General features: G+C 37.2%; 1 protein-coding gene across 2 annotated transcripts in view; it reads right to left on the bottom strand.

Moving 5' to 3' along the window:
• Window positions 1-21,658, bottom strand: part of cemip (cell migration inducing hyaluronidase 1) — a 130,598-nt gene extending 108,940 nt beyond the window's left edge. Inside the window, exon 1 of one of the 2 annotated variants that reach the window (XM_056239589.1) lies at window positions 21,543-21,658. The gene's annotated coding sequence lies outside the window, so the exon portion shown is untranslated. Of the gene's footprint in view, window positions 1-21,363; window positions 21,444-21,542 lie in introns of those variants that run through there. The other variant, XM_056239590.1, reaches the window with a different exon arrangement.
• Between the last annotated feature and the right edge of the window lie 2,201 nt (window positions 21,659-23,859).

Below are 23,859 nucleotides of genomic sequence, written 5' to 3'. Positions count from 1 at the left end.
AGAAACTGTGATCGATTGTGCATTATTATGTCTCTTCGACTCTTTCTGTAAAAGATACTTCCCTTTGTCTTGATTATTATCCCCTGTCCATCCCATCCGTACACTAAACTTAGCTCCAGCTGGCGGGAGTAAATATCGATTATGAGAGTATCATGGCCACTGCGACAGCATTAGACTTTCATGAAGACTGATTGGTTTGTTCCCTTCCCTTACTCAGCTCGGCATATAATGTTTCAACAATGCATCATTTATCGGTTATTATTATTAGACAGCAGTTGTGCCTCACATTTCTGTCCATCTTCTATTTCACATTTCAGTCCGCTGTACATCAGGAAGTAACTTGAGAACACAGTATGACCAGCCTGTCAAGACACACATGTTCCTTCCTCCCATACATCCGCCTGTCCGTCCTGTCTACGCATCGGTGCCACCGATCTTTTTCTCGACTTTGTTGTGTGTCTTCTCTTCATCTTACACTCCTCCCATATCTCTCATTTTTGAGTATGTGTCAGTCATTCTTTATCTCTGCCAGTGCTGCCCCCTCTACTTCTTGACACCACTCAGATGCCAGCCTGAAACATTGATTTCTCTTTTTTACCACACACACACAGCAGAAATAAAGAGAAAAGTTTGGGTTCTGGGTTCAAGTTGTTTCAGTTAATTTGATGTTTATTTTCAAGATGAACATTTTATGGGACACTACTTGTCTTACGCCATTATCAAGAAACTTGCTGATATTTTTGTGTTAAATCTGCAATACAGCAATTTTCCCTCTTTATCACCATCTGTGGCATAAATTGTGGTTGTGTGTGTGTGTGTTTTATTCCTGATGAAGCTGAATTTTCAGTCTTCAGTGTAATTTTAGTATATTGATATTATTATCATGAAAGAAGTATATTTTAATAACGGAGGGTATGTTTGAAATGTGTGTGGTCTCTGAAGTATCATTATCATATCATTTCAACAATGTTGAAAACTGTTGCGCTGCTTCATATTTTTGTGGATTCTTTGATGGATAGAAAGTTCAAAGAACAGCATTTATTTGAAACACAAATTTTTCATAAATGTTGTTAATGTCACTTTTGATTAATTTAATGTTCTTGCTGAATAAAAGTATTAAAAAAACATTCCATATTACACATTACAAAACATAAACATTATGTGCTGCTTGAAAATAAAATGAATTACAAAAATACTGTAAAAAATTTATTTCATCCATTTTACATAAGTTTCAATACAGGGTGATTTGAAGACTGATGTGATGATTATTATGTTATTAGGGTAATGAGCCAATCACAGCGATGACTTTTGATCTGTATTATTATATTATTGCTAATATATCCACTCAGGAGGTGGTCATTTGGTAAATAAAAATCAACCCGGCTGCAATGTTTAAATGTGGAACAGTGTAGAGATATTTGAATCTGACTGTAAAAATAGGTTTATGAGACAATTATTCTTTTAATTAACAGATTATTTAAGATGTAGGCCTACACTATCTCTCTCAGTGGGAAAAAAAAATGCATTTGGATCAAGCTCAAGTGGATAATTTTTTCACACTGAGGTGCTTCCATGTTTTGTTTTGTTTTTCCTGTTGAGCTTTAGTTCGGATTACAATCGGATTATTAGGCTGCATGTAAGCATGTTTTATGGGACCAGATGAGCTCAATACAGATGTTGCTTCCTTCTGAAACTTTATCCGCTCAAGTGTAACTTTATAGAACGGAGTGCTTTACACACTATTTGATCTTATATTACATAATATTTGTTTTGTTTTATTTTTGTTCTGTTGATTATTTTCTCATTCAAACTTTGTGGGAAAGCACTGCCTTCCTCATTCCTTGGAGAAAATGCCACACGCACTCTGCTTATCCCACCGAGCACCCTAAAGCTCAAAGCTGAGGAACCGTAAAACAACACACAAGTCCCACAGGACCGCGATACAAAACAAAACCCCTGCTGCCTGTGCTGCCTCTTCTCAGACTTACCCATTAAACGAATTTAAAGAAAAAAACAAGCCAGAACATAGAGAATGTGTGGGACCGTGTGGATGCAAATGCAAATGCACCCTAAAGACAATGAAATCCAAACTGAGCCTATATCCACCCGAAGCAAATGCTCCTGGGCTTTTTGTGCACGAATGATCAGTGCATGCATGTGCATATTATATAAAACAAAATGTAATCTTTCATCAAAATGAACTTTTTTACTTTGTAATTATAAAATCAAGCCATTATTACTGCTTTATTGCCACTCGAAACACATAGCAGATTTAAATGTGTCGTGTTTAACATGTCAACATGAAATGCTGGTCTCAAAATATTTTACTTCTATAACATGCATAGATGAATCTTGCAAAATAGAAGCGCCTCAGCAAAAGAAATCATATTTCTAAAAGAAAAAAACATATATTTATAAGAAAACATAACGTCGCTGACGGGTGTAAACCTTCTATCTCCTTATTACGTCTTTTTTTTTCCCCACAAATCATTACTATTGGTCATTCTTTACATGTGTCTGTGGGCTTTGCAAATATTTAAGTATTAGTATTAAAGTATTAAAGTATTAAAAAAGCACTTGCAATTAAACCTTGTAACTCCTTTGGATTCTCGAACTTCTGTAAAACCTCATAACTCCACTCGCCTCTATGTTTGCAATGCAAGGGGAAATAAAGAACTGGCTGTTTAAGTACAGTGTTTTCTTTACTCAAGAAACAATATATATATATATAAAGGCTAATGTTTAATGAATTTGAGGAGCAGAGAATAGCATCTTAAGTCTAGCATTTGTCGCCGAGTCACAGCCAATATTGTATTAAATAACCTATCCATAGCATGTATCGAAATGATGGAAAATACTGTGCGCCGCCGCCTACATAGATACAATGAACTGTATAGCCTGTAAATTCATATAAATGTAATGTAATGCACTGCCTCATATGCAGCTGTTCTGATGGACAAAACATGTGTGTCCGAGATGTCCGATGTGTCAAAAACCTTGTTTTGGTATAATGTTAAAAATATAATGAAACATGCAAGTGTGACCATATATAAATCCACAATATCAACGTTTATAACAGTGTTTAATTATTATAAAATTCTGTGTTTTTTCATTAGTTTGACGAATCCGTCACTGAATTGGTCAGAGCTGAATCGACATCTGACTCTCTTACTGAACTAAAATAATTACTTTCAGCCTTTGTGTACTTGTGATTTTTGTGAAATTGCGAGTGGATATTAAATGTATTTAAACTTTTTGTACTAAATATTTGTATAAAAATAACAAAAAATATGTACATACAATATATACATTTAAATATGAATACACATATACATTTGCATACACATAGATATATGCATAGCATACACATATGCATATACTGTACATTAACGCAATATGCTTAGGCACATGGCATAGAAATATGCATTGAGACATATGCATATACATAGGCACATGAATAGCATACACACATGCTATACACACCTACATACACACCTGGCCAGAGGAGAACTGAGCCTGGTTTCTCACAAGGTTTTTTTCTCCATTTTGTCACCTGATGGAGTTTTGGTTCGTCTCCACTGTCGCCTTTTCGCCATTTTCCACCTTTGTTGCCATTGGCTTTATTTGGCTTGCTTAGTTGGGGACATTAAATGTAACATTTCATTTAATTTTCAACAATAATATTGATCTACCTGCATTGACACCATTATATGAGAACTGAACTGAGCTGGACGGTGACATCACGGTTTTCTCCAGAGCGGCTATATATATATAAATTAACTAAATTAATAACTTTTTTACAACAAAATGAAACATCACAGAACTTACTTAAGCTGGAATGTGATGCTATTTTCTTCTGGAAACAAACTTTGTTGCATTATTTTCCTGTTATCTCTGTAAAGCTGCTTTGAAACAATCTGTATTGTAAAAAGCACTATATAAATAAATGTGACTTGACTTGACCAGATATAAGAAATGGGTAAATAGGCCCAGATTTGATTTCACATTTGCCTGCATAGCTGTGGAAGACGCTCAAACATAAACCAGACAAACAGTGGCATTATGTTCTTTACTCAAGGCCACAGTGTATCTTATGATTGTCATGTGGACTGACCTTGATTACAGGGACCATCTCCTCGTGATTGTGGCTGAGGAACACAGAATATGTGATTAAAGAGCTCCAAAGATTCAGACATAAAGGGACTCGAAATAATGCAAGGCCGCAAACACAGGTTGTGAGCTATTTTCAAAGTCATATTCATATTTGTGAATGGCACGAGTATATTTTTAATACCGGAGGGTATGTTTGAAATGTGTGTGGTCTCTAAAGTATTTGGTTATTGAGGGTTTGAAGCATAACCGTGGAGTCAAAATTAGATCCTTAAGCAGCCACAAAGTGCAGGGTTGGTGTTTTCTAACTACTCAAACCTAACCAGCCCTGGAGAAAAAGGTTAGATATGTGGGTCAGTGTCTGGCTACATGGCGACAAACGGAGGGAAAAGTGCTATAAGAGCAGTTTGACTCAATCACAAGTGTATTTTTACTACTGAGCTTCATGTTGAATAAATATACAGTCAAGTTTGAATGGTTTTCTAAGCGGATGAGAAACGATTTCCCCTGAATAACATTAAAATGTGGAGATGAAACATTTACATATGGGTATAAAGGAATAATGAACCAAAAACAAAATTCTGTCATCATTTAATCACCCCCATTTCATTCACTTTATTTCTGTGGAACACACTATGAGATGTAAGGCAAAAAGTCTGAGCTTCTGTTTTCCATACAATGAACGTTTATGGCTAATTTGTACCTCATTTAAAAGTACCTCATTTGACTATATAATTTACATATTTTAAAGACATATACTAACTTCATGAGAGGAAATGAATTACATTTAAGTTGCTGTTGCTCTCAAATCTTGTTTGTGTAAAAAAAAAATCATTTTGTGTTTCACAGAATAAAGAAAATGACATGGGGATAAGAGAATAGTGATTGTATAGCAATTGTTCTATTTTGCATGAACTACTCCTTTAGGCGAGTTTGACTATAAAAAAAGATTTGTGATGAGGAGAAAGACTGCCATTTCTGTGGAGGAGATCGTTATCGTTTTACCACAGAGACATCCAGCACACACACACACACACACACACACACACACACCTTCCGTAACAGACACATATATTTTAGCACTTTACAATACAGCTTCCAGACAGCAGATAAGGGCTGTGAGGTGAAGGAGAGAAATCTGAATGTGAAAAACCTCATGTAAAAGAGATGGCAAGGAGGAACGAGAAATGAAAGAATAGGAGAGAAAGAAAGGCATTTGTGTGAAGGTAAGGCTGAGATGTTGGACCGCCGAGGTGCAGTGAGTATCCCTGCAGACCTGGACAGAACTCACACAGAACAAAAGAGACACACACACACACAGAGAGAGAGACACCCACATGGCCATGTTCAGCACTGATTACACCATTGTACCAAATTCATTAGCGTCAATCATTCTTCCAGCTCTCCACTGGGGCTATTGTAGCACCTGTAGACTCCTAATTATGTGCTGGAATACCAGCGGAGCTACAGCCACCTCCACAGCTGAGAAACGAAATAAAAGGGAAAAAAAAAAACACAGGTAGAGCAGTAGCGAGATGTGCGGCCCATAGAAAAGATGGCATGATCAAGTCAAATCATTTCCGGTAATTACCGTGACCGCCCGAGATCCAGAATCGCAGTTGAACGGAACTATTGCGCATAGGAACCAGAGCATCACAATCACACGCTCCATGGATGACTGCGCTCAAATCTCCAAAGCTGCTAATTATACAGCGGACTAGGACAGGCTCATTTTAGAAAGATCAGGCCAAGATGAGCGGTGGTGAAAAGCAGATAAAATGACCCTTTTGGAAAAGAGAAGACGAAAAGCATTATGTGAAAAACTCCAAATGGCTTGAGTTACAGCTAGGGCTATGTTTTTCATAAACACTTTTTGTTATACTGTTGATGTTTTTTTGCAATTAAAGAAATTATCATTTTTATTAATAATTCAAGTGAAGGTTGTGTAATGACGCCATGAACTCTATTCGCAGTATTGCAGTATTGTCGCCTTGCTGAAAATGGAGATACAGTATGTCATCAAATATTGTGGAAAAAAAAGTCTCTCCACTCTATTTAATAGTCATGAGTTGATTCCCAGGGAACATGCATTCTGATCAAATGCAGAGTACTGCAACATTGAGCAGTAATTTGATATTGAGTAATCTAACAGAATCTCAGACAGTCTGAGGTCTTCTGGTTGAGGGTGTTGGCTTTAAACTGGTACGGTGAAAGGACACTGGTCTCGTCAACCCCGTAAATACCCTTTACCCTGCAATTTTTATATTCTTCCATCACCCTGGGACCAAAACTAATCAGAAAATGCTGGTGGAAAGATTATTTGAAAAATCATGTTAAATGGATCAGATATGTTACATATCTAAAAGAAAACAGGCTTAATTGAGGTATTTCTGCATCGGTCTGTTTCTCCATACATGAGGCTCACATACTGTAACAAGCGTAACTAACCCAAGCTCCCCACGGCGCTCTCTGAACGCACCGCTGGAGGCATCCGGCAGAAGCCCTGTCCAGCCTCCAACAGTGACCTGCATTACACAGGGGACACACGAATGTGAATCACAATTCTGACATGCCCTAATCCATCTTTAAATTCAGCTGTTTTTCATACACCACCATTCAAAGGTATGGGGTCTTTAAAAAAAATTAATACTTTTATTCAGCAAGGATGCATTAAATTGATCAAAAGTGACATTAAAGACATAAGATATTCAAATGAATGCTGTTGTTTTAACCTTTGTTCATCAAAGAATCATGAAAAAACATTGATGATAAGAAATGTTTCTTGAGCAGCAAATCAGCATATTAGAATGATTTCTGAAGTAATCATGCTGGAAAGTGAAAAATACGCATCATTACATTTTAATATATATTTGAATAGAAAACAGTTATTTAAAATGTTAATAATATTTCACAATATTACTGCTTTTTCTGTATTTTTGATCAAATAAATGCAACATTGCTGTTTTTAAGAGGCTTCTTTCAAATATCTTACCAACCCCAAACTTTTGAATGGTGGTGAATACAAACTGCTTGCATATTTTCCATTTCAAACACTAATTTATGCATTAAATTAGACGGTAACACTTTGATTAACCAGTCAGGTACAAAGCTGAACAAATTTGTGGTTCATGTAGCCTACATTCATACATTTGAAAGTACTGTATATGAATCAAAAATGAATGAACTGTGGTACTCAAATGGGTTGCAAGTTAAAATCTCAATCACTCAATTTACTGATACAGCTCCCACATTTCTCTCTCTCTATATATATATTTATGACATTTAAAGGCACAATTATGTAAGATTTTTTCGCCACAAGAGGGCGCAGTTTCCAACAATAACAAAGGCGTAGGTTGATGACGCAGTGATAAGCTGAATGATGGGACTTGCTGTCAAGCTGATGGATCTAATAATGTTTATGGATGAGTGCAAACATTCATGTTTTTTTTAACATTACAGTGGTATGAAGCAGGTCGCGATTGCTAAAGAGACAGATATCACACGCGAGTCCCGCGGATATAAAGGAATAAGGACATTTAATTCTACCCGCAAGTGCTGGATAACTCACACAGGTCAGTTTATTAGACGAATTAAACTTGTGAGGTAACGCAGCGCTGCTCCACTTGGTCTAACGTTACACTATCGCACTAAACGGCATTTAAGTGTGTGTTAAAAGTTATAATGTTATACTTTGTTCGTTTGCTATACGAAACTAGCAGTAAGCTAGATCAACATTAGAGTAACATACTAACTGACCATATTCTAACATTTCGTCATGTTGAGCTAACGTTATATAACATTGATTTGTTTTATGTACATTTGCTCACCTGTCTAATAAAGCTGTCAAATCGTGACTCGTGAAGCTCTGTCGAGTCCAAGTTAGTCGCGGACGTGGAGCTCTCGGCATCTCAAAAACGCCCCGCTGATATTGATCCTCATCTTAGTTCTCCTTGTTTGTCCCAAAGTCTGCTTGCCATGGTCTATGTTTGAAAGAAACAAGAACTGCGTGCCGCTAAACATTACGCACTACGCAGTTGTCCACGTCTGTCGCCATTGTTACGTCATGGCTATGGCAGTATGAACGGAAACCGAGGATAGCGTGGATAGTGCGTCATTGACAGGCGACATTTTTTTCCGGGACGGCCACTTATTTAAAATTGGAATTTCTCTGAAATAAAAAAAATCTTTGGATACTTTTGGGATATTGTAAGTACACAACTGCAGGAAATATATCACACTATGCAAGTGATTTTTGGATATATTTTATTACAAAATTCTTACATTTTGTACCTTTATTGATATTTTTATGGCAGCTATTTAAATATGCACTACTGATTCAACAAGAAATCAAAATTTACGCTAATTATGTCCGCATGTTGCTAGACGTATTGCACGATTAATCAGTGCATGCTATTCTAATGAATAATGTGTTTAACTTTGTAAACTATATTTAAATAAATAGCACCACAACAATGATGATTTTCAATTATTTTCAATGAATATCTTATTTACATGATGAGTTGCGAACAGCCTTTATTAATGGCATTAATTAAAAACGATTTAAACATTTTAGATACTCGTTAAGATTGTTATTCCTTTCCTCAGTTGTTAAGGAGCCATTAGAGCATGTAACCGTCCAAAATAGATCAGTCACCCTAAGGACAAATATACTGCCTAATACAGCCTCCTGAAAGATAGGCGCTGTGTATCTTGGCAGACTTGAGCTGAGATTTACACCACCAGATGTGCGTGGTGATGTGTTTTCTGCTGATGCACTGCAGCTGTGACGTGGCTGGGCCTTTTGAATTGCCAGCGGCACCTGCTGCTGTAAGCAATGTGTGAAGATTTCAGAGAGACTATTGACTTGACCCGCGGGTCAGTCCAAGCAAGCCAGTTGATTACACGAGCCATAAAACTCCCGATGCCAGGACTTTTCTTGGGATCATGCGGGTGAGTTGAATCTACAGAAGTATTTGGACAAGTTACACTTACAAATGTCTAAATGTCAAACCAAATGGCATTTTTTAAAGAAAAACAACACTTTTCAAGCTAGTCAGGGGAGTGGCCTGCACTTTTTAACCAATCAGAACCAACGTGTGCCTGTCAATTATTTCCGCATGCAGACGACAATGTTGTCAAAACGAACCCCTTTCACACAGATACACGAAAACGCCTAAAAATGCTGTATTATGCTGGCATGTTGGCGATGTCACTTTGTAAAGAAAAACTACATACCTCGCCTATAGACTGAACACATAATACGCATGCGCATGAGCATGACGTCAATGTTTTCACAAATTTGAGTTTTTTTGTTGTTTGCATGGATACGATAACGGTATCGGTTTCAAAAACATGCATTTTGAAACCCGTTTTCAAAACGCAGTTGTCACGTAAATGAACGGCCAAAATGCATAAAAAGTTGACCGTTTTTAATTGAAAACGGTGTTGTGTAAACAGCAAAACAACTGATATCACTTACAGTTCCTTTAACACTTTGAAATTATAACTATTTGTCATTTACAAATTTACCAAAGACAGAAGTCCATGACTTTAAATACCGTTGCAATTATTCACAGCAGAATCTGAAAATATTGTGTATTCTTGTTTTGTTAGAGTTTGAGGTTGAACTTGAGAAGAACAGACTTTATACATCTACTAAAAATCACCCAAACACCAGTTGAATAAAAGTCATTGAGCAAAAATGATGAAGAAAAGAGAAGTTAGAAAAAAATGTAAACTTGGTTTGATATTTAGTTATCTAATTCAGTGTTATTTCTAAGTGTTCAAATACTGTTTAAGGCCACTAGGAGAAGGTAAAGATGTAAAGGGGATAAAGTTGACTTTAGACGCCTTTTTAGATGAAAGAATAATGGGAGAGTGCCATAGAGACGAAGAAAACAGATAAATCCAAGCAGAGAGAGTGACAGTTGCCAGGTTATCTCAAACAGAAACTCGCATACGCACAAACCCAACACGTCAGCAGTAGTGTGACTCACTGTGCAAATAAACGGCTAAATCTGTTCAGTGCATGAGGCTGAAGGTCACAGGGGGGGGGGAATGCATCTGAAACTAAACACAAACAAATAAAAAGTCAATCAGTATGTAAAAATGTCACCGGTGTTAGATGAGCATTCATGAATACAGACAAAAGTTGTCCTTTACCCAAGGGTTTCTCAAAAAATGTAAGTAGCCAAGACAGACAAAAAAAATTGATCCTCATGGAAACTGGACATCTATTCAAGAGTGTCAATACCTCATTATAATGCTGCAACGTTTGCACAGTTATCGCCATTTGACTTCGAAACACAATATCATCTCAGACTTTCAAACTCTCCAGTGACCGATGTGTTTATCAGCAGGGAATACACCTTAAACTGCAGTGCTAATCTTATGAAAAACACTGGAAGCACGAACGGTAGAACGATTGCGGCTTGTAAATGAAACGGCTCCTAACAAAAGGTGGAAAATATTCAATTAAGAGCCACTAATGATTTGCAAATCTTTCTCTTGTCCCCGCAGACCGCGTGCGACCCCTTAAATCAGGTTATAGGCCTAGTTTAAGTATCGCTTTCAGACATTCTTTGTATTAGTTTTTTTTACCACCTTTCCCACTTAAATTGCTCAGTCTCTTGTAGCTCTCTTTAATTCAATGTTGTTTTATGAGATTTCATGGATGATTGTGCATTACTCTAATTGCAAATCCGCTTAAGTCGCCCGAGGTGGTCACCTGGCATTGGTTTTTAACGAAGGTTGTGCTAGTGAAGTGCCTGAAATGATGACAATGGAGTCTATGATAAAGCTGTGCATATCAGACAATGGATTAAACATTTATCTGAAGCGAAATCTCATGGTGGAGCTCCAGGGTTTCATTCTTGGCTTCAACGCTTGGACAAAATTCCAGTCGAAAGACGGAGTTACACAACGTAGCACGCTGCCTAATAGCCGATTCCATTTAACTGGGAGCAGACTTGAATGACATCCCACAATCCTGTAGGTTTACTGGCCTGAGAAAGCATGTGTTTGAAATCAAGCAATAACTTTTACACTCAAGGCCATATGGTGGAAATTAAGGCCGTAGATCAACTCATCGCTCCGTTTGCCCGAGCTTTGCCACATTCTACTTCCGCCAATCGCTTGTTTGTATACTCCCTATGATAAATCCTCTCAAGTACTTGCCAACAAACTTTTTGATTGATGGGTTTGTTATTAATGGAAATTGAGATATTGAGAACAGGTTTGGAATTGTATTTTTATCAGGGTTGGGAATCGAGAACTGGGTAGGACTGCATCAAAAACTGGGATGTAAAATTCACACTTCAACTAGTTAGATTAGTCACTAACTAGTAGGTCTTTAACTTTACCTTAATTGATCGAAGCCTTCAAATCTGTAAACAGAAGTATTGCTGAAAAACTGAGCATATTAGTCATTCTTGTTATGGTTGATGAAACCTTTTTTGACTCACATTGCTGTCAATGGTAATCAACCTGATTGTTTTATCAGAATCTGTTGTATTTGTTTATTTTATAAAATACTGAAACTGAATGATTTGCATGTTGTTAACAGATTTTGAACATCTGAAAACTGTACTAAAGTACTCTGACAGTGTTTCTTGTGCCACCGAATCTACACCATAATGGCAAAAAAAACAAAAAAAACAAAAATAAAATCATTCAGTATGCTTTACTGCAGTTGTGAACTTGCAGTCTAAGTTAAATGATGAGCATGAAATGTTATGTGATACAAGATTTAAAAAATAAAAAAAGACAACAAAGCTTTGTCCTTGGCCAATTTCCTGCATCTTTGTCTTGTTGTCTAATATCTAAATGTCTTATATAAATATACTTGAGAAGTATAGTATATTTACTATAGAAGACAATGCACACACACAAAGAAAAGAAAAATTAAAACATGTCACAATTAATTGACAAATTATATTTCTTGCTTTAAGCATAAAGCTTACTAAAGTGTCCTAGGTGTATAGTTAAAATAATATGTTAATAAATAATTTACCACTATGTTACGTGCTCTAGATTCAGCAGTGGTGCAGGAAACATTATCAGAGAATTGCGATACAGTATTTTGCCCACATCACTCAGAAAAGTACAGAGATTAACAGAACCAAACATCATTAAAACCATTCAGTTACATTTTTTTATTTAATTTTTATTCTTATTCAGAACCGTTTCTCAGCCCCCAACCTTATCGAAGAGACTTTTTGAGTTACAATTCTGGTTGTTGTGACACTCAGAACACTGGGCAAAGAAAGCGATGGTATCATAAAAGGCGACTTTTTGTCTGTGTTCCTGAACAATGTTAGCCAGACAGTAAGTAGAACATGATCTGAAGCAAGACATGAATCAACTTTGACCTTGTCTGTAATAATTTCCCTGAGGAAAAAAGGCAGTCGGTGGCCTCTAGTAAGGAATGTACTCAGTTGCACACAATACAAGCTAGATTGCATTTGAAGGACTTGATAAATGGGTGTGTCACTGCAGTGGGCAAACACATGCCTGACATACACCAAAAAAAACACAGAGCTTATTTGCCATTCATGTCTCCGCAACATACTTTAAGCTCCCATCAAGGGGTCTTCAACATGCTGGCGGAAATCTGAAGGGAAAAGAAGCATGCTAAATGTTTGCCCATGATTCGATCATCCGCTAATGGGAAATAAACCAGTTGTCACCACAGAGAGACAATTAACTCTCAGCGCTGCATGTATTCCAGGGGTTACATTACTAAGACATGCTTAACTATGTAAATAGTAAATTATTACGATTAGCAGATTAGCAGAAATTCTCTCATAAGCATATACCTAATCACACATTATGATCAGACACATGAAGCAGCCACTTCCTAACAGTGATTGGATTGATTGACATTTGAGTAGTGGGCGAAATAAAATGTGCTGTAGTTATACATTGAATGACTAAAATTGCCGCCTTCTGTGATGACAGGTTAGCAATTAGCTACCATGCTCAACTTATCAAAATTCGCCACAGTACACTTATATAGGTTTTTCACAAGGAGTCTGTATCAGAATAAAATGTAGACTAAATGCAACTTCTGTTGTTAAAGAATGTTACACAAGCAGCTAACTACAGCCTAGCCTCCCTGCTAGCACAATAAGAAGGCTGAATGACTATATTTAGCTCTCTGTCTCAGGCAAGCTGCAATATATTACAAGACCTTAAACATGCCCTGAAAGGTTAGGGGTCATAAACTAAAATATGAAGCACATTTTAGCATCCAGCTAAGTGGAACAAGCAGATGCTGTATTTGCCCTGGGGAAGCGGGTTTAGCTTTGAGTTTTAGAGTGCTTATTTAAGCAATGCATCTTCCGTAGCAGGTGCTTTTTTAGGAACTCAAAGATGGCATAAGGCAAACAAGATGGTTTCAGTAAGTGGAGTCGGATAGTCTAATGTATCCGTACGGTATGTTAGCATCATCAACAATGGCAGCTGTTCAGAAGAGAAGATGTTAGTTTCACTGTATTATTGAAACATTTGTCCCTTTGGATTAACTGACAAAATGCATGCAACAGATGTGAAGAGCACAATCTGCTCTCCAAAGGCAATATATTCAGAGGCAAGAAACAATGAGAAATGCATATTTTAATGTGACGCCCACCACACCAACTTTTCGGGTGAACTGGTTAGCTGGTGTGCACTTAAATTTAGACAACCACTTGAACCACATGCGGACTTCTAATGGACCGAAAACTCTATGGCTAAGTTTTTAAAAAATTTCACATCTTTGCACAAACCAACTATACCAGTAATGGCCCGTTCACACCAAGGATAACTATAACTATAAAGTATTCCTAATCAATCTAATTCTATGAAAATTGTGAAGTCCACACCACAACTCTAACAATAATGACATTTGGACATCATTGGAATCACTATCAGAACGATTTTTTTCCAGCTGATGAGCGATAAAAATACTGACAGCCAATCATGATCCACCAAACTTTAAAGAGCACAAGCATTTAAAGCGGCTGATGATGGAACTGCAGCGAGCGCTTATAAAATATCTGTTGGTGTGTACGCTAATAAAGTTATCGTAATAGTTATCGTTCTTGGTGTGAACGGGCTTTAATACTGCTGGGCACCAGGTGGTGGTATGGGGTCATTTCTGTTGCGCAATAGCCTATAGAATAACTCAGGGCAGTTTGATTTCAGTTGAATTTACTTTTTTTTTTTTTTTTTTTTTAAAGTAAAAAGAAAATAGAATAAAGCTCAATCAGTTAAAATTGTGCAATGTTCATCACACCTCAACTAACACCAACTTTGTTATGTTCTTGGCTTCTAAATGCAGCTAGATTGATACTGTACCTTCATGTTGTTTGGTGCACTGTATTAACATTTTACAAACTTGGTTTGAGTATGAAATGAAAGTTCACCCTATCAATGTTCTAAATGCATGTTATTGTGAATGATTCATCCATGCATGTTTAATTTTTAAACAAAATAACATCAGACTCTCCAATCATTTCGTCCACTTACGCCTTAAACTTTCTTACAAATCAACTTTCAGATCTGCCTCCATCCAATCAACAAATGATGCACAAAACTAAAACCCTGCTCTACATTTTCTACTTTTTGATAGTCCGTCACAATATGGAAGAAAAGATCTGAAGATCACTACTTCTGTTACATTGCGACTTTAAGAGGTTATGTAACCGGATCATAAAGTCCCATTGACTTTTGTCACTTACTTTGAATATAACCGGTATCAGCTTATATCCTGGCACCTTACAGTATTCATCTGAGTTCAGACAACCACTTAAACCTAACGGATAGACAAAAAATGAATATAAAAACACCTATAGTTTCTCAACTCATGTACGAAGACATAAATTCAAAAATGTACCATTTGAACTCCACATAGACAAGTCTGGAATTACTTTGCGTGCATCACTGGAACCATTTCACTTCAGTTAAAAATTCAACAATCAATTCTGATTTCCATTTTCTCAGATCTGTCTCGACTACAGTTCCAAATCAACAAACCCCCCTGCTGTTTTTTATCAGGATACAGCTGAATTACAGATCATCCGCTTTCCCCCCTAAAACAAACCCCCTTCAGAATCAATAATCAGAATCCCAACAAACACAAGCGATTCACACGAGAAAACACTTGAGCGGCATCTCTCATGCCATAAATCATCTTTTGTTGCACATTCTTTTCTATCTGCCTTCGTTATTTATAATTTAACCCTGCGACTGTGGAAGCGAGAATCTGCAAAAAACACAAACACTGCCAGGATAACGGACAGCCGTATCAGTCACTCAACGCATGTTGAGGAGGGTCAGTGTGTCCTCAGACATATGGCTTCATTTCTGTCTGTCAGCAGATGGCGGAGCTCCAACCCCAACCACAGATGAAGATGGCGATAAGAGGCCTGAAACCTTCTCCAAAACACCCCATCCAGGGGAACAAAGATCCCCCGAGGGGCAATGAGCCAGTTTTAGAGAAAGAGAGCAGCCCTTGTGCATGCAACACTTCTGTTAACATGCATCCTGGGGGAATATAGTGTCTGTATTATTACAGGTTCATGCAGCTATCTCGCTGTCTTTCCAAGAAACCCATACATTAGCAGCGTGGAACAGGTGTTTGCTCCTGCCAGGTATACGCCAGGTTTCTAGTCACCAGTCATTTTCCTGACAGCAGTCAAGTCTATGTTGCATTCCTTTCTACCTGCTTTACCACAAATTGGTGGTTAGTGTTGCGAAATGACACTGCATAACTAACTACAGGACTCATCAAATGTCTTCAGTGCCACAAATGCATTGCTGAACGGAAGCGAATGCATTTTTATTTTGTTTATTTTCCAGAGAGCGGTTGATATTCCTCAAGCCTCTTCAATTTACCTTGTTTGTCGGTAACATCTGACAGTCTGCACTGAAAACGAGGTTGTTGCTTGCCTCCTGACAGCCAATGAATTACTCTAGCTTCTGACAGGTGTCAGGCCTGACAAACCTGCTGTTCATTCCGTCGACCGGGAGATTATACGGAGTCCGAGAGATATGGCGCTGTCAGAGTACACCTGCACATTCATAACCTTGAGGCTCCTCGGGATGGATTCAAGCGCTTTTCGGTCATAATTAATGAATGCACATATGCGGCATCCTCATGCTGCATATTTAGGATCAAGGTGAAAAATTTCATAGCGGTGATTTTCATCGATCTTGTAAACGCGCAGATGCGTGGACGCGCCAGCACGCTTTGTAAGGCCCATATGGCCAAAATCTAATTGTTTATACAGCAACCAAAGAACCCATTCATCATCAGGACTAATCTAGATATGCCAGGATATTTAAGTCACTGATTTGCCTTGTTATGGAGGGATTCCTGTCATGTTATAAATAGGCCTGGGCGACATAACCAATTTAAACACAGCCTTATTCAGTAACTTAGTTTGTATGCACAGTATTTGGCATACATTGGCATCAAATTAAGTTCTTTTCAGATTTTTTTGAAACTATCATTTCAAACAGTCATTACCAAGAAGACTCAACATGTAAGTCAAATTCTTATAAAACTATTGTTTTACATAATTTTACATAGTGACATTTTCATTTACATGCACCAATATATCAAAACAGCCATATTTATCTAATGCTACACAGACACTGTCTTTGCATGGTGCAAAATAATCTATCAAACCATTTGGTTTTGAACGAATGTGCTGAAACAGTTTGACCGTAAAGTATACATGGAAGTTAATCAAACTTATCAACTCTAAACTTGAGGTTTTTTTTTATTTTTATTAATGGCCAAATAAAAAGTGTGTAAAAATGTTGGTGGATTTAATATTGCTAGCAAAATCAACCCAATTATATAGTTAATATTTGCTGAGGAAGACTCCAGAGCTGAAATTTAGGTATGGTAATAGGCGTTTTCGTTTCCAGAGATTGGTAGACCAATTACAACAGACTGGGCCGTCTGACCAAAGGAGGGGATTAGGGAGACTGAATATTGGAACAATGTATATTATGCAATAAGAAGATTCAATTGGTCTTTTTTTTGGATCTTGGATGCATGTAAACTTTGCAGGAGACATCCAAAACTGAATTAGGAACTGAATAGCATAATAGGGGCACTTCAATACAATTCGTTCAGTATTACAATTCGACTTGCCCTTAAGGTGACTCCTTTTTAATCAACACATCATTTCACTATTGCCACCTTTTATAAAGCAACAACTGTCAACCATTCACAGCCTCTCAAGCCTTATAGCTCAATCAGTACTCATACGCAGTACAATCTGACAGTGAAATATAATGTATAAACCCTTGACAGCACACAGGTACGGCTTTTAACCAGAACCTAGAATTAATTAGTAAATCCTAATAGACCCTCCATTTACACCTCAAACTCACATGAACCCATCTATCAAATTTCAAGCACATGATAAGAAAATCTAATTAATTTAAATGTTTCCAATGACTCCAGCTCTGTGATGAATAGAGATGGGCCTCTTGTAGATTTAAATCAGTACATTCACTTGCCATCTTCTCCCTGTTTTCAATATTCATGTCAATATTCCAAATCCCGTGTAGTTACTCATTTACATGGAAATGAGCTGAGGTAAGTGTCATGACATTATGTGGATGAACGAATGCCGCAATCCCCCTGACTGCAGCAGGGTAAAGCCAAAGCTCAGAATGCTCTGGAAATATCACATACATTCACATATGCACTATACATACAAAACACAACAGGTGCTCTGTGTGCCAGTATGTGCAAGGTTTATTTATGTTGTTGTTTTCCCCATGTAACACAAAAAGATACATTTGGAAGAACCTTTCTTTTTTATCCTTTTGTCTATAGATGTCAAGCTCCAAAAAAGAACAAAAAATAAAATACAAGTCCATACGACTTGTGCACTATATTCCAAGTCATACAAAAGTGAGTAATAGACCAAAATATAAGTAGTTATTCACTGATAATCTTCCCATTTGTGGAATCAAAATTTAGATTCAAAGTGCCGTCTTAACACATTATGCTTTAAAAATAAGCATGTTTTGATCAAATTTGTTTTTCACAAAAAGCTACTACGTGGCTTCATGTGATTCATTTCTTTTATGAGACTTTAAGAGATTGTTGATTGTTTTTTTCCCCCCACAGTGCTATATTTAGATTTTTGGTCTATGCAAGCATGCGCTAGACAACGTATTTCAACATTGAAAGCATCTCGATGCTTTTTCACCATGTGCGCCACATTTTTAAGACGCCGCGTTAAAAATAGCTAGACCCCTGCATTCTATTCCCTTCCGCTCTGCTGCGTCAAGGTGTTTTCTAACACAAGAGCGTGTGTGAAAGGCTCCTTATGGTGTTTTTTTAATTCTCTTTGGAGCTTGATAGCAGTGTTGCTATTGTTAACAAAAGCTGAAATTATTAAATATAGTTTCCGTTAATTAAAATAAAGCTGAAATAAAGTAAAATATAAATATTAGATGAAAAACTTTAACTTAAAAAAATAAATGTGAAAATTTGAAATGTTGTTATGGCAACATATTGAAATATAAAATAAATAAAATAAAATAAAATAAATAAATTACAGTTAAATATAAATATTAAAGAACTATTGCACATAATACGATTACTAAAATTAAATTCAAAATATTAATAGTAAAATAACACGTATTGGCAGTCATGCTCACTATGAACTGTCATTGTGTGGAAAAGGATTGCATGAAGATTCTTCAAATATTCATCTTTTGTGTTCCACAAAAAAAAAATTAGCAAACAGGTTCGGATCAACATGAGTAGGTAAGTGAGTAAATAAATGAGTTAGTAAATAAAGACAGAATGTTATTTTTAGTGAACTGTTCCGTTCATAACCTACCACAGGTAGGTCTAATATCTAGTTATCAGGGAACTGAGCAAAAAAAGAAAAAAATGACTTAATTAGTCATGAACTAAAAGTTCACAATGATTTAGACACGCCATTTATGACACTGCTGCAGATTGAAACACGAGTCATTGTGGATAAGGTGCTACAGCATGTGCTATTTCATAAGTCTTTAGTGATATTTCAAGGATTTTATCTGTTGTGGTCAGGAGGCATGGATTGCGGTTACAAGCTGTTTTATCACTTAGACCTAGATTTTGCCCAGAGTCAAGAGTAAGGATGAAAGAGAGAATAAGAGATAGACAACAGGGAATACAGATGGCTCTGTTCCACAACCTAGTAAGCTGCCTTGCTGTCTACTAACTACATAGGCATCTGCCTTCTAAGGCAGCATACTAACTGAAATAGAACCTCAAAACTGACCGAATTAGAATTCTCTACAACCCTTTAAGCTCATTTCAAGACATGACAAAGCACACCTGATGCATAGGCAAAAGGAAGGTACAGGCCAAATTCGAAAACTGTATCATAAACTCACATGCATACACACACACTGCAACAGGACATCTGTCCGCCTCCACATGTCTTCAACTAGGTCAGCCTGAAGCCAGCCATTGCATCTCATAGGTGTTTAATGAACAACCTAAAATAACTGGCACTTGCAAGTGCACAAGACCCCTGCCCACAATGCACAAGTTACGACTAGCCGAAAGCTCTCAATAAAACATCCAACTGTGCAGAGCTGTGATGCTGGAGCGCGTTCAAATGTGCATGCCACCGTTTCAAGTTCAAGCATGGGTAGCTGCCATCATACAGATCGGCATGACTATCTGGACACTGTAACGTCATGTGCACTGATTTTATCACAACACAGATGGTCTCCATCTACACTGAATAAAAAGTTGGTGTAGAAACAATTCTCAGTCAGACATTTGCTAGTCAATTTCAAGAAACGTCAAGTAACACCTTGAATTAAACGTTAAATTTGGAAGCAGAAAGATTCAATAGCATTCCTAATGCAAAAACGGTATGAATTATGCACAAATGATTAATACTTCTAGTTTCCTCTAACAAGTACTCTAAAATAAACTCCCACCATCTCACACAGCATAGCTTAAGAGAGAAATATCTGCCCTTTACAATTTCACACTGTCACACACCATTTAGTGGCTGATGAATGGGGTTTGAAAAAAACATCTGCCCACTTGCTGGCCGTCATTTCACAGATGCATGAAAAGAACTTGCTGCCAGTCTGCATTGTTTAGAAACAGAAGAGTCTCAATGCCCCAGCAGCATGCAATGGATTCATTCCACACATCAACTTGTGGTTTTGGTAACATTCACATTCATCTGGTGGACAGAAAGGCGGAGATGCCATAACAAGGACCGTTTTCATACTTTTTGCAGCATTGAACTCGTCTTCATTGATACCCGACTGATACTGGATATCAGTATGAAGCATCACATGGAAAAAGACCTAAAGTCGAATTATTTCTCTGCTAACATCAGGTGCTTATTCACATGATACTAAGCACTATTACACCATTTTCAGCAGAAGCATGCATTTTAATGTTCACATGCACAATAGAGAGTAATAAAGCATACCTTGATTTCCAAGATGATGATGAAATGGGTGGAAACTGTTGTCCTTCACGGGGTCCTACTTTCCAGGTTTCATGGGAAACGTAAAGGTGCATGCTTATATTTAAAGTATATCATATTTGAAACTCAAAAGTGCACACTATAATATGCTCCCACATTTTACTATATTATACCATATTGCACTATAGTATTTAGCACTGTACTCTCAAACCACAATATTAAACTGACACTACACAATACAATAATGTATACTGTACTTCACAATACACTACACTATGTGAAGTACACTGTATGCTTCACTAAACAGCCCTATACATTACTAAATTGTGTCACACTATAATATTCTGCTAAACTATTACATACTGTTGCACATTATACTATTCGATATTGTACATTATAGCAACATTCTCATACCACATTAAATGCCACAGTTATTATATGATAATGCAAATTGCAGAGTAAAAGTTTTAGTCACTTATCTTCACAATTTAATGAAACAGAATCAGATGAAACTGTCAAATCGATCAGGTGCTGATGGCGCGCGGACGCTCAGGTGAAATGATGCGCGTCATAATCGCGAGCTGTTAATTCTCTTTATGTCTGAACTTGCACCGGTGAGACATGTTGCCACAAACACTCGCAAACTCACATAACTGGAATAGGTTTCTCTGTTCTATGTATGACTGGTCTTGCCTGCAAAAACGCGCCGGTTTGTTGACACACAAAAATGGCAATGGATAAAAGACAAGAGCGCGTAATGGATGGCATGAAATGAGAAAAGACGCACCTTGACGCACGAGCTTCTCACCGCCACTAGTGAGATAAAATCCGCAGAAATCAAAGCGCACTTGTCTCACTCAAGTACACATGTTGGGTTGTACCCTTGAAAGTAGCCTATATGTAACAGTGGCATCATTCATGAGTTTCAAAATCCACAAAGATAAAGGTCCAGAAGTGCAGACCAACCTGTAGCATGAGCAGATTGCAGATCAGCTCCACGGAAACAGTGCAGACTACAAGCAGCTGATGCGCGGCATGAGTTCATAAGACAGCACGGGCGACACACTGATATTTATACACACCTCCAGTCTCCTGCTTTACACTGTTTACAACGCCGGTGCGAAGCCAAGCCCACTGCGCGACGATTGGCCAGATGAATCCGAAGGCACGCCTAGTTAATACTGATTGGCTCCCTGTGCGGTTCAATAACTCCAATGTACAGTATCTGCCGTTCCAAACTGAAAACTGCACATGCATTCGACAACCTTCTGACTGTAAATGAGATGATTAATCAGAATCAGAATTATCTTTAATGACAAGTGTTTACTCACAACATTGTCTAAGTGACAGGAGCTTCCAGTGGAGAAAAAAAGTGCATTCAAAAGGATAGGGACTATAAAAGTCATTAGGAATAAATATAAAAGGTCACGGCCAAAAATGAATAAACTGATTCATTTTTCAGCACTTATGGTTGTGTCCCATTCAAAATACTACGAAGTAACAGGTGATCATGAGACTTCAATTCTATTCTACCCACATTTCAAAACAGCAACAAAGGTGATTCTATTTAATTTACTTATGATAATTTAGCAGATGCCTTTATCCAAAGTGACTTTCAAACGAGGAACACAATAGAAGTCACTCTATTCACAGAGGGAAAATGTGCTAGTAGTTTTGTCTACATTTGTGGAAAGCAGCACTGCTATAGAATAATAATGATTATTAATTATGACCCGAGAGAGAGAGAGAACATTGCCTCATACTGCATGAATATAACAGTTATCAGTTTTAATCCATAGAGGTCGCTATTATCATTGTTCCAAGAGACATAAAACTTAATAAAGTGACATCCTGTTGTGATTCATATTGACTTGAGGATTCAAACGGAATGTCCAAATAAACAGGTGTTCCTTTATGGCTCATGTAGATGCATTATAGCTTGTAAAATGAAACTGCTTTGAGAAGCATGATGAACAAAATTGTAATAATTTACTGATAAAAAAAAATGTAATATGTAATGGGTATTATACTTTTCAGGAGGGTTTTGATCTATTTAAATAACAGATGGACTTCACTGTTGGCCTAGTTAATGGGGGGAAGTTGTTTTATGTTTCTGATTAGTGGTAGTAAAGATCTGGTTACTCTACATGGAATAACAAGGATATACAGTACAATTCAAGGAATAGCATGAACTTTAAAATGTAAATATAAAATTATACAACGAGAGCCGTATGATTATTTTACAACCAAATCTGCACAAAATTTTCAGTGGTTTTGCTTTTGTAAATTCAGGAGGGCTGAGATTTAATTTCACAGAGGCCTGATGGCATATCCATGAATGATGCATCAAAATTTGTAGACATCTAAAATAAATCTCAATATAAAATATCACCCATACATCATAGACTTCAAAATCCCAGTGTTATTGCCTGAAGGACACAGACGACCAAATACGCGCACAGCCGCACACGCATGTATAGGCTGAGAATATTTATTTGGAATTACACAAACAAATATGAGAGCACTACAACAGCATTTCTATTTGAATTAGTAAAGTCTCTCTAAGGACTTAAAAACAGACAGAAATGCAACCCCGGGGCTCATTAAATGGAGTGATGAAAATTGGAATGCACATTGTTTTTCCTGGAAGGAGATTATCCCAGCAGAAATGATGCGCTGTCTTGCGATGGCTTGCTGAGATAGGTAAATACCTTGTCCTCTTTTGTATTCAAGCGTGAGTACATCTGAGTTCACTTAGTCGAACCTCCCAGCTACTGAAAAAGGTGAAGTGTAATGGCCCCTGAGGTTGAATGCAAGTCAGGTTTCTTACTCTAGATATGGGGCAGACAGATTTTTTTTTATTATTTACTGTGGTTTCTTCCCTAGTCCATGGCTTTAGTAGAATCCTTGGATTTCTGACATGTGAAACCCAAAGCATTAAAATATTAACATATTTATGTGTATATGTATGACACAATCAAACGTTTTTATACATTAGTATGTGAACAATGATAATTGGGAAGTAGGATATGCTGCATGAAAAATATATATATATATATATATAATTTGTTACATTTATATAGCGCTTTTCTGCATGGGTACTCAAAGCGCGTTACATAGAAGGGGTTGAAGGTAGAGTGGAGACAGAGTGATGAAGCCAATCAGTATATATGAGGATGATAAGGAGACCATGATGGACAGAGGCCAATGGGCACATTTGGCCAGGATGCCGGGGTTAAACCCCTACTCTTTTTTCCTAAGGACATCCTGGGATTTTTAATGA

Source organism: Rhinichthys klamathensis, unplaced genomic scaffold, assembly GCF_029890125.1.
Source record: "Rhinichthys klamathensis goyatoka isolate OS25496 unplaced genomic scaffold, OSU_Roscu_1.1 h1tg000567l_1, whole genome shotgun sequence".
NCBI classification, from domain to species: domain Eukaryota; kingdom Metazoa; phylum Chordata; class Actinopteri; order Cypriniformes; family Leuciscidae; genus Rhinichthys; species Rhinichthys klamathensis.
This window is presented reverse-complemented; position numbering and strand designations above follow the sequence as displayed.